Source organism: Hemitrygon akajei, chromosome 3 (genome assembly GCF_048418815.1).
Source record: "Hemitrygon akajei chromosome 3, sHemAka1.3, whole genome shotgun sequence".
NCBI classification, from domain to species: domain Eukaryota; kingdom Metazoa; phylum Chordata; class Chondrichthyes; order Myliobatiformes; family Dasyatidae; genus Hemitrygon; species Hemitrygon akajei.
In genome coordinates, this window is record NC_133126.1 from 133,199,282 (window position 1) to 133,213,655 (window position 14,374).

The window sequence follows — 14,374 nt, forward strand, 5'->3', positions numbered from 1 at the left end:
AGAATCAAGACATTTCATCATATTCCATGAGCAGGTGATCATGTCACTTCCAACCTCTTCTCAGGTGGTTATGAGGTGTCCCGGTTTTTCCTGCAAGTTCACGTCTTGGGAATTCATTGCATGGGTTGGCTACCAGTTGCTCATGCTTGTGATCAGCCAAAGGTGCTATAGAGAAATGAGCTGTCATTCGCAAGTATGGTCTGTGGCATTCCAGTCAGGGTTGGTGAATTTTGTGCTGGAATGTAAATGTTTCCTGGTAATTCTTGGAGATGAATATCAGGCATTAGGATTTGTCATTCAGACATATATAAAAAAGACACTGATGTTAAAATACTGTATTCTAGTGTTTAAATTGATAACTCAATACAAAGCTTACAAAACAGTTGTGAAATCATTTAATTATATGCAGATATGAATTCAAACAAAGTTGTACTCCAACTCCTACCTTATGGGTAACATACTGGATCTTTCCACTGCAATGCCTTTGTACATCAGGAGTAAATAATACTTTCAGATCTTCTCATGAAAAATAGTGGATAACCATGCAGATAACAGGAGGAGACTTTTCCATTCACAGTTCTAGTGGACCCAGATACGAGGCTTATAAGTAACACTGAAGCATTTCCAATCAAATTCAGTCAGAAATGATTCAGAGATCCTGACCATCATAGAATTATTTAGCCAATTCACATCACTGTGATATCAAGAAGAGTTTTATGCACTGGATACCAGAGATAAAATCTCAGCAGTAGTACAGAAGGTTGTACAGATTTTCTCCCCATTAGTCAAGATTCAAGATTGTCTAATGTCACTTCCTGTAAACAGTTGTAAGGGGAACAAAATAATTGATAGCCTGGACCTAATGCAGCTCCAAAAAAGGCCACAAAAGATAAGATTCCAGATTCATCCAGATGTGCACTTGAGTTACCATTGCAGAGAGTCTATGTACCAAGTGCCAGTGAACATGATTGATAGAGATAGATACTCGATGGTCTATTTGGGTGTTGCGGACTGACGAGTCTGCCTTTGCTTCGTATAACAACACTGCCATAACATAAAAATATCCAATTAATTAGCCTGCTAAACAGCCTCTGGGGCCTCCTCTATGGTGGTTGTAGGAATTGACTGTAGGACTGCAGGAAGTGGTTCTGACAGCTCTGGACACCTTTCTTCTCCAAGATTCTCTTGTCGTCTTTTGGCCGTGTTGGCATTCTAAACAGTACATAGCATGGTGCCTGATCTGCTGATCTATCCCAGGCCATCAGACAGCTTTGATCCAACACTTTCATTTTGTCCATGCCTAGATGACCAGCACATTGCTGTTCCATCACTTTATCTCTCAGCTTGGATGGTACAAGAACTCTCAATCCAAACATAAGGTGACCCCAGTCAAGGGCAAGTTCATCCTCGTTAAAATGGTTAAAATGGGGGAACTGGAGTTTCTGCTGTATAGTCCAGCCATTAGAGTGCCCATGTAGACCTGAGACACTGTGGGGTCTTTTCTGGTTTCCCTTTGGATCATCTCTGCTGTAATAGGGAGACTGTTGATTTGCGATAGGAAGAATATGTGAAGAGGATTGTCCTCCTGTAAATTTTTCAGGTATATCCTTATCCAGGGTAAATGCTACAATCCACCAGCATTTCCATGATTAGTTGTGCTCTTGAATTCAATTTTGTGATTGTGTCCTCCAATAAAGACCCTACGTCTGCATTTGTGCTGCTGCTGTTAGTGGAACTTCTGTTGATTGAAAATGGACACTAGTGGTTGATGATCAGTGATAAAGGTAAACTCTCTCCCGCACAGGAGCTGGTTGAAATGTTTTACAGCCCAATCGCTGTCAAACTGTGCAGAATTTTCCCTACAGCAGTAATGGAATGTGATGTAAAGGTTATGGAGTATTTGCATCAATCATTCATAGGATGTGACTTGACTATACCTATACTATAATACAATATGCCAGAGGTAGGCTTCACTGGATGATGTGGGTTATAACATGACAGTACAGTGTCTGATGTCACCATTTCCTTTGTCTTTTTGAAAGCTACCTCACTGCTTTGTCCATTGCCATTTCTTCCTGATCTGTAGTAATGAGTTCAAGAGGTGGAGAACAGCAGCCAGGTTTGGCAGGAATCTGTTATAGTAATTGACAAATCCCAAAAAGGACCACAAAAATGATGAAGGGTCTCGGCCGGAAACATCAACAGTGCTTCTCATTATAGATGCTGCCTGGCCTGCTGTGTTCCACCAGCATTTTGTGTGTGTTGTTGTTTGAATTTCTAGCATCTGCAGATTTCCTCATGTTTGCTGCACAAAAATGACATGTCCTTTGGCCTGGGGAAGGCACCAGTGCTTGTATTTTCTCAGCACACTTGGGTAATCTTTGTACGACAGTAGTGTGACCTCCGTAAGTGATACTTGATTTAAAGAATTCACACTTGTTGCGTCATGCTCTGAGCCATAATCTTCTAAATTTTTTAACATTACCTTGTGATTTTGGAGATGTTCCTTGTCACCCTCATCAGTAACAGTGAAGTCATCAGTAACACTGAGTGTCTGGTCAGCCTTGCAGCACCTGGTCCATAGATTCTGGACATCATGTAGGAGCAGATGCTACTCCAAAAGCCAATTACAGAGATAAAGCCCTTGTGAGTGTTGATGGTGAGAAACGGTCCATCTCAATCTGTAGGAAGGCTACAATTTTCTTAGGGCCTCTGCTAGAAATGACCTCTGAACTGTAGTGTATCTAGGAACAAGGAATCACCACCAACATCTTCTGAATTGTCATACTTAATTATGTTTATGCTGTCTTTTTCACTTTGTGCTCTTATTACAACCAGAACTTCAAAGCCTTAAGTTTAAAATGTAACTGAGTATTTATTATTGAAAAAAAATCTCAGAATTCAGTTATGTAGCCAAAAGCCTGTGCAATTGCTAATTTAATATGAGACCATTGCCAGAAGAGACACCAGACATCAGCCACATCATTAATACACAAATTATGTCATAACTTACTTAATTGATAAATTATCCTAAACTAAAGGAAATCCAGGCTCTGTGAGCAAGAGACCACTTTGTTTTCTCTACAGGTCATACTAACCTGAGCAGTAACACTTACCGATTAGAGAAGTATTTTGCAAAAACAAACAATGAAATTGCCATCATCACCAAAGGCATCAGGATAATAAGATAATTCCTTTTATCTGAAAACAGTTTACAGAAATTAATGAGATAAACACACCATTCAGCTTCTTAAGGTCAAGTGTACCACACATTTAGCTCAATAATATGGCTGTTCTCTAGCTCTCATTAAAAGATTAGTTTTTCCAATGGCTTACATTTTAAAAGTTGTTTTATATGTTGCTTTTCCTTTGATCTGTAGTTCTGTATCTTAAAAGCACACTGCACCAATGAGCATTAACTGTTTTTAGACAGCATACGTGGGAAGAGACAGAATTAATGATTTAGGCTGAGCAGATTTCATCAGAGCTCGAATGTTAACTCTATATGTCTAACCACAGATGCTGCCTGACCAGCTGAGTATTTCCAGCATTTTCTATTTTTATTTTACATTTCCTGCTTCTGCAGTTTCTGATTTCATTATCAGTGGTTCTTTTTCCTCATTTATGGTTGAAATCTGCAGAATATTCTAAATAAAGAATCTTAAGGCTTACGGTAGTTTAATTTCTCATATGTACATCGAAACGTAGTGAGATGTGTTGTTTACGCCAAATCAAATCAGTGAGGATTGTGCTGGGCAGCCCACAAGTGTCAATGTAGCCAGTCCACATCACAATCCGTAACTGTCCATCTTTTTATATTGGAGGAAACCGGAGCACTCAGGAAACCCATGCGGTCATGGGGAGAATGTATTAACTCCTTATAGACAGGGGCGAGAATTGAAACACAATCAGCACTGTAAGGCGATGCACTAACTGTTTAATATTGCTTTAATTGTTCAAAAAGATCATTAAATGTTTCTTATCTAGTAGTAAAAGCTCACACCCTTGCTATCAACTGCAAAGACAGTATTATGTAAAAGATCAATGTTCAGTTTCTCACCGTTCAGATTTCTGGTGTTACACGAGTTGATAGATATCTCACTGCTGGATGCATTACTGATGGGATTTTTTGCAATGCACCTGTACTCATGTTGCTCCTCTTCAGTGGCACAATCTATCACAAGACTTGTGTTCGTATATGTCTTGATGATGACTCCAGATAAGGATATTTTTTCCCAGTAAATCATGACTGCCTTTCCATTGGAGACGGAGCAATTCAAAGTGATATTTGGTGCATTCTGACCATGACTGAAAGTCTTTGCTAGAGGCTGAGAAACTGGTTCTGAAATACATAAATGTAAGAGGATTTTTAAATGCATTTGCAATTATTTTCTTCACCATTTTCATACATTACTACACAATTGCATGTTTTTCTTTTAGGTTTTACATTATAAAGTTATAAACTTCAGAGCCTACAATATAGAATAGAACATGCAACAAGGACAATATTAACTAGGTTGATATGCTGGAATATTTTAACGTTAAGAAAGAGGATGTGCTGGAACTTCTGAAAAAGTCCCCAGCGCCAGACAGGATACACCCCAGGTTAATACAGGAATCAAGGGAAATTTTGTTGAACTCTGGTGATGATCTTTGCATCCTCACTGGCCACAGAACACTGGAGGGTGCAAAATTTGATTCCTTTTCTCACAAAAGGTAATAAGGAAAATCCTGGGTATATAGAACACATTCATCTTCTGTCAGTGGTGAGCAAACCTTTGGAGAGGATTCTTAGAAACAGGATTAACAGCATTTGGAGAAGCATAATCTGATTTGGGATATCAGCATGGATTTGTGAGGGACAAGTTTCGTCCTTGGAAATATGATGGAATTCTTTGAGGCAGTGACAAAACAAATTGATGAAGGTAGAGCAGTTGGCAAGGTTCTCCATAGAAGGCTTACTCTGAAAATTAGAAGGCATGGGATCCAGGGAAGCTTGGGAGCATGGATAAAGAATTGGCTTGCCTACAGGTAGATGGGATGTATTCTACCTGGAGGTTGGTGGGCAGTGGTACTCTACAGGGATATGTTCTTGGACCCTGCTCATTGTGATTTTTAAAATTTACTTGGAAGAGGAAGTAGAATGTGAGTTCGTAAGTTTGCAGATGACATGAAGGATGGTGGTGTTGTGGATTGTGTAGAAGATTGTCATTGTTAACAATGGGACATTGATAGAATGCAGAGCTGGACTGAGAAGGGGCAGATAGAGTTCAATCCAGAAAAGTGTGAAGTGTTGCACTTTGGAAGATCAGACATAAACACAGAATACAAGGTTAATGGCATGATTCTTAGCAGTGTGGAGGAACTGAGAGATATTGGGGTCTACATTCATAGATCCCTCAAAGTTGCCACACACATTGATAAAGCGTTTAAGAAGGCCTAAGTTGTGTTGGCCTTCACTTGTCAGGGGATTGAGTTCAGGAGCCTTGAAATAATGTTGCTGCTTTATAAAACTGTGGTTAGACCACACCGAGTATTGTGTTTAGTTCTGATTTTCTTTTTATAGGAAGGATGTTGAAGGTTGAGAGTGTGCAAAGGAGATTTACCAGGATGCTGTCTGGATTAGGGATCATGTCTTATGTGGATAGATTAAGCCAGCTAGAGAATTTTTCTCTAGAGCGAAGGAGAATGAGATAGTAGCAGACTGCAAGGCGTGATGGTAGAGGCAAAAAATTAGGGGCATTTAAGGGAGTCTTAGATAGGGACAGGGATGAAAGAAAAAATAGAGGCTATGTGGGAAACAGGAGTTAGATTGACTTTAGATTGGTTTAAAAGAGTGAAAAGACCTGTACTGTGCCATGCTATGTTCTATGTTTTCATACAGATCCAAGTCCTGATATTGAAATTTGGGGAAGGGATGATTCCTACAACCAAAGTTTGTATCTACTTTCCCATGGGATTTGATAGACTGGATTTAGATGTATGCATTTCCTCAGTCCAGTTGTTGCAGAATTTCTTTGATTGTGACTTACACTAACACGTACAATCATGTTCTGCCAATAAAACTCTGCTTCAACAGAGAACACAATGATAACACAGTATTTTGATTTTTATTGTTTACCCATTTCATGAAGGATTCTGTCAGTGTAATGTTGAATGGATTTCAAAATTTCAGCTCTGTGTTCTACCTGCTTGGCATATCTCATTTGGCTCACAATGGAAAAACATTATAATATTTACCTTTCTATGACTGAAATTCTATACTAGTACTTCTGTAGAGACATGCTTTGCTTTCTGTCGTGAGAACAATGATACCAATTGATTTCACAATGCTCAATTGGTTAAACGACGGATAAACAGGTTCATTTCTTACATTTAGCTTTAGCACAGTTTCAGCACGCTACCCTATGCAACAATAAACTTATTGTACTATGTGAAAAAATGAAGCTTTTTTGATAACACTGTAAACATTTGCATATTTTGCCTCAGTGAATAGAAATGTTGCTAAACTTGTCTTTGCAGGTCTGCTTGTGTCAGCTGTGTTAGGAACAACTGAATAAACTGCAGTAGTCCTTTCAAATTCATTCTTCATGGGAAATTGATACAATATGAATCCACTAAAACACTAATACATATTTTTAACTTCAAATTAAACCCTTTAAATTAATCAAACAGAATTTTTTCTGTCTTTTCATCTTTTAACAAATAGGCATGACTTGTGAGGCCAGTCTTTACTGCCATTCCCTAAAGGTCATCAACGTTGGTGGTGAGCTGCCTGTGGTGGAGATACTTTCAGACCACTGACACATTTGAAACTCCAGGCTTTAGTCCCAGGAACAGTGAAGGAATTCTGATACATTTCCAGGTCAGGCAGCTGTGTTAACCGAAAGGGAATCTGTACGCAGTGACCATTCTATGTCCCTGCTGACTTTGTCCTTGTGGCAGAGATTGTGGTTTCACATGCTATCACAGTAGCCTGGGTGAGTAACATCTCACTACACCCTGCACCCTGAAGGCAAAGATTGCAACATTTTCTCGGAAGTTCAGTACTGAATTTAATATTACAGAATGAGCTGCAAATCTCCACGTTTCTGACTTGATTGAGGGAAGGTCATTGAAGGTAGTTGGTCCTAGGCCATTCTCTGATGAACTGATGCAGTGATTGACTTCCAACAACTAAATTAAAGAATTCTCCATTGATGCCCACTGACTTTGATCTTATTAGGACTCCTTAAGATCACACTAAGCCAAATGCTTTCTTGGTGTCAAGGGCATTAAAAAGAGCTTCTGGTTTAAGATTTAAGATTTCCAGTTTAAAATTTCAGTTCAAGATGGCGTGGTGAACCTCTGTGACTTCTGGCTGGTGGCTAAAGATACAAGGATCGCAACTAAATATTTTGTTAACCATACTTTTTCTGGCAAATGATCATCGTAAGTAATAGTCTGTAACTTCCCTTTGGACTTGTAGCCAAATCGATGTGGCAGAACTGAGGCAAAGTGAGGGAGTGGGCCTGTTGCTGAGAGCATGGAAGAACATAAAAGATTGTGAATAGGCCAAGTGAAGGCCGCGAGGTCCAGGCACTAGATGTGACTGGGTACGAGGTGTTGATGGAGATCTATAGGCCAAATCGAAGCAGCAAACTCTGGCGTATCCAAGCAGCAGAAACTGTTGTTCAGACAGAGAGTTAAGCACCAGGCCCGACTGAGGAGGTCAGGGTGTCAAGGCCTGGTGCGAGGTACAAGTCAGTTCAGACCATTGCTCGAAGCGGTAGGACACAATGTTCAGATGGAGAGTTAAGCCCTGGGCCAGTTTAAAAAAGATCAAGTTGTCGGAAAGGTCAGGGAGTTGGGGTCCGAGGCGAGGTACGAGCCTGTTTAGATTGCTGCTCAAAGTGGCAGAACCTGATATTCAGATGGAGAGTTAAGTGCCAGCCCAGATTGAAAAGGTCAAGCTGTTGGGTTCCATGGGGAGATGATGATCGCTGCTCCAGGACGTTTACTTGGATCTGCACCAAACTATGGGACTCTCTTGTGGATGTCAGTTCAGAAGCACTATTTGCTTGCGGTTACTGTTTGCAGGATGTTTTTATTTTCTTTGAACATTGGGTGTTTGGTCTTTTGTCATGGGTTATTTCATTCTTTTATTTTCTTATGGTGATAATGTGTTTTGTTATCCTCTGCACATTGGGTGTTAAAACAGATATCTGTCTCTATCTCTACTTTGTTTTTGGGATTTTTTGCTTCATGGCTTCCTGTTGGGAGTCGAATCTCAATGTTGTTTAATGTATACATACTTTGATAATAAATGTACTTTGAACTTTGATAGAAAAGTACGAGGAATGAATACTTACCAAAGACTTGAATCGTGAAAGTACTTTGATCATGGTTTTTCAGTTCTACCCCATAGTAGTCGATTCGTATTTGATATTCTCCACTGTCACTAACTTGTATATCATATAACACCACCGATCCATTTTTGATTGTAGCTCTGTGTTTATTTGTGGATGCACAATATGCAGATTGTCTGGATTATTGGATGTCCATATGAGAATGTTAAAGTGCTGTGGAAATGTTAATCTAAAGGTAACATCGTACTGATCTTAGTTGCTTTGGTATTCTATGGGGAACATCACGGTTTGTCCTGCAGCAGCATTATTGACAGTACCAGGTCTGGCATACAATGCCCCTCTGCACACCAAAATTAAATGGAAGACTGGAAAAGAAACATAAATTCAAAAGTAAAGTACTGTAGATGCTGGAAATCTAGCATTGTAAACCATGATCAACCAGTTTACCTTGAAGCACCATAGTACATGGACTAGTGTGTGAGTTGTACTGAAGTTTCAAGGACTATATTCACTGCACACTGGAGCCAGTCAGCAAAGGACCATTTTCCCATGAATGTTGGGCTGAACGCCACCTGATGCCAGGCTGGGCACTAGAAATGAGCCTCAATCTGGACAAGACACCTGCTGGTCAAAGACCCACCGGCACAAAGATCAACAAGGTTGGTTGAAGTACAATCGCTGCTCCAACCCTCTTCTCCAATTATACTCTTGGCAGTGACAGGATCATGTGTGTGAGTTCGATGGAATCTCAGAAAAAAACTATTGCTACAAAAGATAGTTACTACTGAGAGTGAATAGAAAGAAATTTTGTCCAGCTTTCTGAACAAGAGCAGAGGAAATATTTTCTTTGAGATGAAACTGAGCACAGCTAGCTTTTTGAAGAAATATTTGTTGAGCATTATTTCTGAATGTCCTAAAATAAAATAGAAATACTGGAAATGTTCAGAAGTCAAATAGAACCCTCAGGAGAGAGAAAATAAAATCAGATCAGTGACTTTCCTCACAGCTACAATCTGCTAAAGTGGGAGATGCTTAGCATTTACACCCAGCACGTGTTGTCTGACACTGGTGTTTGGGTACATTATCACGGAAAAGGAATTCAGGATTATCAGCAGGTCAGCATTTTCTTGATGTGTTTGAATAGTGCACAATGTGTTTTACAGATTCAAGCATTCCTCAGTTTGTACACATTACCTGAAGCAAGTCTGAAGATATTGATGTTCAATGCCTCTGTAAGTTTCATGATGTTTCATGCACCCATTTCCTTTATGTGAGTGTGAGGTGGTCCTAAAAAATGTGAGAGAAATGTGAGATTCAATACTCAGTACTGGGTTTCCAGCAAATACTAGCCAGATGAGTGTGAGTAAAGCAGGTTTATGTCATCTTCTTCATTAAAAAAACAACTTATCAGTTCTCACAAAGGATAGTGTAATCAAAACCAGATTATTTGTTTTGATAACATTGTTGAAGGCTAGTAAGCTGCTGCCTCACAGCTCCCTAGAGTCTTTGATTCAATCCATTGATATGGTTCATTTATCAATAGTTATTTGAGCATCAGTGCTGTCGAAGTCTTCGTGTCACTGGAGTAAAGCCCTACTGTGAATATTTACTCCTCAAAGAGACACTGGTCAGGTTATGGACCGCTGCTGGGTCTGGCTTTCACCTGGCGGGCTGAACGACAGGTAACTGAAAACAGTCTGTCCTGATGAAGGGTCTCGGCCTGAAACGTCGACAGTGCTTCTCCTTATAGATGCTGCCCGGCCTGCTGTGTTCCACCAGCATTTTGTGTGTGTACATCTGTTCATTTCAAACACTCACTCGCTCTGCTGTTCCATGGAAATCCCCTTGCGGCATTTGCCTTTTTGTGGGTTAATTTAATTTTTCCCCTTAAAGCTGTCCTGTTTCTAAACAGCAGGCAGACCATCACTGATTTTGCAAGTTAGCTGGCTGATACAACATTGATTTCCACTGGAGATCCATCTGCACTTTCTGCCCCAAAGTTATTCCCTGATGTCTGGGGCTGCACTTATAAGCAGGAAAAAAAACTGCCGGAGTAACTCAGCAGGTCAAACAGCACCTATTCTCACCAATGATAGATTCCATGCCAAACTTCTTTCACCGAAGTGAGCGAGAGCAGGTCATTCCAGTTTATTCAGTACATTCATAATCACAGCTACATTCGATCCATCTGCCTTGGCTCTGTGTCCTTTTATACACTCATCTAACAAATCTGTCTACACCGGACTGAGTAACACAACCACAGGTATTACTGAGGGATTCTTTGTATTTTTGCAGATCAGCGTGGCGGGGAATCTACAAGACCCGAATCCCTTGCATATTTCTCGATAACTTGAGAAGGAGGTGAAGATTGACAGGCTGTACTGAGTGCTATGAAGTGGTGCGAGGATAGATTTCTGAGATACTGTAGCCAGAATGGAGAATATATTCATTTACTACTGCTTGGTAGGAAGTTACAAGCTTTTCATCTATTAATACAAAAAATGAAGATATGTTGGCATGATGTGCTACTTGAAGTGGAACTTTCAGGGTGACACACATACCCTTGCTGTGCTTGATCTTCTGGTTCTGGGTCTGAGCCCTGAGGTTGAATACAATACCGTGAGTTGATCCAGTATCTGAAGACTGTACTGCAGCCGCTGTCCATCACGGAGTCTCATTAATTATCAAAATAAACTTTATTCATAATAGAAAATATTTACAAGATCTAACCATGTAACGTCTTTTCATCTTTCCATCCACAGAGAATGCATGAAGTACTATTCAATTTCTTTTTTTGAAAATCGTAAGACCATAAGTCATAGGAGCAGTAATAGGCCACTTTGCGCATCAAGACTTGCTCAGTCATTCAGTCATGGCTGATTCCTTTTGTCCCCCCTCAGCCCCACTTCCCGGCATTCTTCCTGTAACCTTTGATCCAATGAAGAACCTATCAATCTCTGCCTTAAATACAGAAATGACTTGGCCCCACAGCTGCCTGTGGTAACAAGTTCCACAAATGTATCACCTTCTGGCTAAAGAATTTTCTCCACATCTGTTTTAAATGGACACCCCTCCATCCTGAGGATGTGGCCTCTTGTCCTAGACACTCCCACTATGGGAAACATCCTTTCCACTACTCTGTCCAGGCCTTTCAACATTCGAAAGGATTCAGTGAGCTTCCCCCCTCATCCTAAATTCCAGCAAGTACAGACCCAGAGCCATCAAAGGCTCCTCGTATGATAACCCTTTCATTTCCAGAATCATCTTTGTGCACCTCCTCTGAACCCTCTCCAAGGCCAGCTCATCTTTTCTGAGATGAAGAGCTGAAAACCGTTCACAAGGCGGAATGTGAGGCCTCATCAGTGCCTTATAAATCCTAAGCATCACATCTCTGCTCTTGTATTCTAGACGTCTAGAAATGAATGCTAACATTGCATTTGCCTTCCTCACCACCAACTCAAACTGCAAGTTAACCCTTAGGGTGTTCTGCACAAGGACTCCCAAATTCCTTTGCATCTCAGATTTTTGGATTTTCTCCCCATTTATAAAATAGTCTGTACATTTATTTCTACAACCAAAGTGCATGACCATGTATTTTCCAACATTGTATTTCATTTGCCACTTTTTTGCCCATTCTCCTAATCTGTCCAAGTCCTGCAGCATACCTGTTTCCTCAACACTACCTGCACTAACCTTTGTATCTGCAAACTTGGTAACAAAGCCATCCATAGCATCAGCTAAATCATTGATACACAGCACAAAAAGAAACGGTCTCAAGACCGACCGCAGCAGAACACCACTAGTCATGGCAGCCAAGCAGAAAAGGATCCTTTTATTCCCACTCACTGCCTCCTGCCAATCAGCCAATGCTCTAACCATGCCAGTAACGTTCCTATAATACCATCATCCCTTAACTCAGTAAGCAGCCTCACCAGTGGCACCTGGTCAAAGGCCTTCTGAAAGTCTGAATATACAATATCCACTGCATCCCCTTTATCCTCCTCCAAGAATTCCAATGGGTCTAAGAGGCAAGATTTTTCCTTAAAGAAACCATGCAGAATTTGTCCTGTGTCACCAAGTACTCCATAACCTTATCCTTAACAATTGATTCCAACATCTTCCCAACCACTGAGGTCAGCTAACTGGTCTATAATTTCCTTTCTGCTGCTTTCCTCTTTCTATGACCTCATTTTCTAGCTGTCCTATATCCATTCTCATCTCTCTTTTATTTTTATTTATTTATTTTCATGCTTGAAGAAGCTTTTACTATCCCCTTTTTATATTAATTGCCAGCTTGCTTTCATATTTCATCTTCTCCCTCCCAACAATTCTTTTAGTTGCTCTCTGTATCTTTTAAAAGCTTCCCAATCCTGTGTCTTCATGCTAATTTTTGCATTTTTGTATGCCCTCTCTTTTGCCTTTACATTAGCTTTGACTTCCCTTGTAACCATAGTTGTACTATTTTGCCATTTGAGTATTTCTTTGTTTTTGTAATACATCTATCCTGCACCTTTCACATCTTCCCAGAAACTCACGCCATTGGTGCTCTGCTGTCATCCCTGCCTGCATCTCCTTCCAATTTAATTTGGCCAACTCTTCTCTCATACCATTGTAATTTCCTTTACTCCACTGAAATACTGCTATGTCAGACATTCCTTCCTCCCTGTCAAATTTTAAGTTTGACTCAGTCATATTGTGTTCACTACCTCCTAAGGGTTCTTTTACATCAAGTTCCCTAATCTCCTCCAGTTCATTACATAACACCCAATCCAGTAAAGCTGAACCCCTAGTAGGCTCAATGACAAACTGCTCTAAAAAATCTCTTTTGTAGAAATTCAACAAACTCACTTGCTTGAGATCCATTTTCAACCTGATTTTCCTCAATCGATCTGCATGTTAAAATCTCCTTTGACTATTATAACATTGCCCTTTAGCATGCTTTTTCTATTTCACATTGTAAGCTGTGGTCCACATCCCAGCTACGGTTGGGAGGCCTGTATACGACTGCCATCAGAGTCCTTTTGCCCTTGCAGTTTCTTAAATCAACCCACAAGGATTCAACATCTTTTGATCCTATGTTACATCCTTCTACAGATTTGATGCCATTGTTTACCAGCAGAGCCACACCACCTCTTTTCCTACCTTCCTATCTCTCTGATACAACATGTAACTTGGACATTCAGCTCCCAAGTACAACTATCCTTCAGCCACAATTCAGAGATGGCCACAACATCATACCTGACAATCTGTAATAGTGCAACAAGATCATCCAACTTAATTATTAAATTCCATGCATTGAGATACAACACTTTGAGTACTGTATTTGCTATCCTGTTTGATTCTGCATCCCTATTGCACTGATATTCACCCTGCTGCCTGCAATTCTGTCTAATAAGCTTCCTGCCCTTCCTGACAGTTTGAATGTATGCTTTCTTTGCTTTTTTTACCATCCAACCTATCCTGAGTCCCTTTGCTCCAGTTGCCATCCCCTGTCAATTTAGCTTAAACCCTCGCCAACAGCTCTAACAAATCTGCCCGTGAGAATATTCGTTCTCCTCAGAGTCAGGTGCAAGCCGTCACTTTGGGAAAGTTCATACCTCCTCCATATTGCCACTGGTGGTATGGTCGACCCATGCAGTGGTGCAGTACTGCAATAACTGAGGATCTACCTGTCGAGTAGTGGAAGAACTCTGTACTGTGGTCTTTCCTCACCAAGCCCTTGTGGTGGCTGCACCCAACGTCAGTGTATCCATCAGCATGTACTCCTGTAGGCTGGAATTTCCCAGTCGGCAACATTCCTTGACGGACGTCTAGACGAGTTGGCAGATCAACAATTTTCGGGTAGATCAGAGACTGCTTTTCACTGAACTGATCATCTTCTGGCAGTATGTTATTCCCATCACTGGGAACAGCCCATAGATCAGAGAGTCTTCTGTCACGTAGCTGCTCAGGTTGAACCATGACACAGACCCTTGTTTCTTTCTCCACACCCTCTTCACAAAGCCACAGACCACAAAGAGGTGAGC

At 40.6% G+C, this 14,374-nt stretch overlaps 1 long non-coding RNA gene across 1 annotated transcript; it reads right to left on the reverse strand.

The window, feature by feature from the left end:
• Positions 1-3,136: 3,136 nt before the first annotated feature.
• LOC140723907 (uncharacterized) lies at positions 3,137-8,566 on the reverse strand. Its single transcript, XR_012098001.1, has 3 exons — positions 8,352-8,566; positions 4,061-4,342; positions 3,137-3,201 (listed from the first exon to the last, which is right to left on the reverse strand). It is a non-coding gene; the product is annotated as an uncharacterized lncRNA (long non-coding RNA).
• Positions 8,567-14,374: the final 5,808 nt, after the last annotated feature.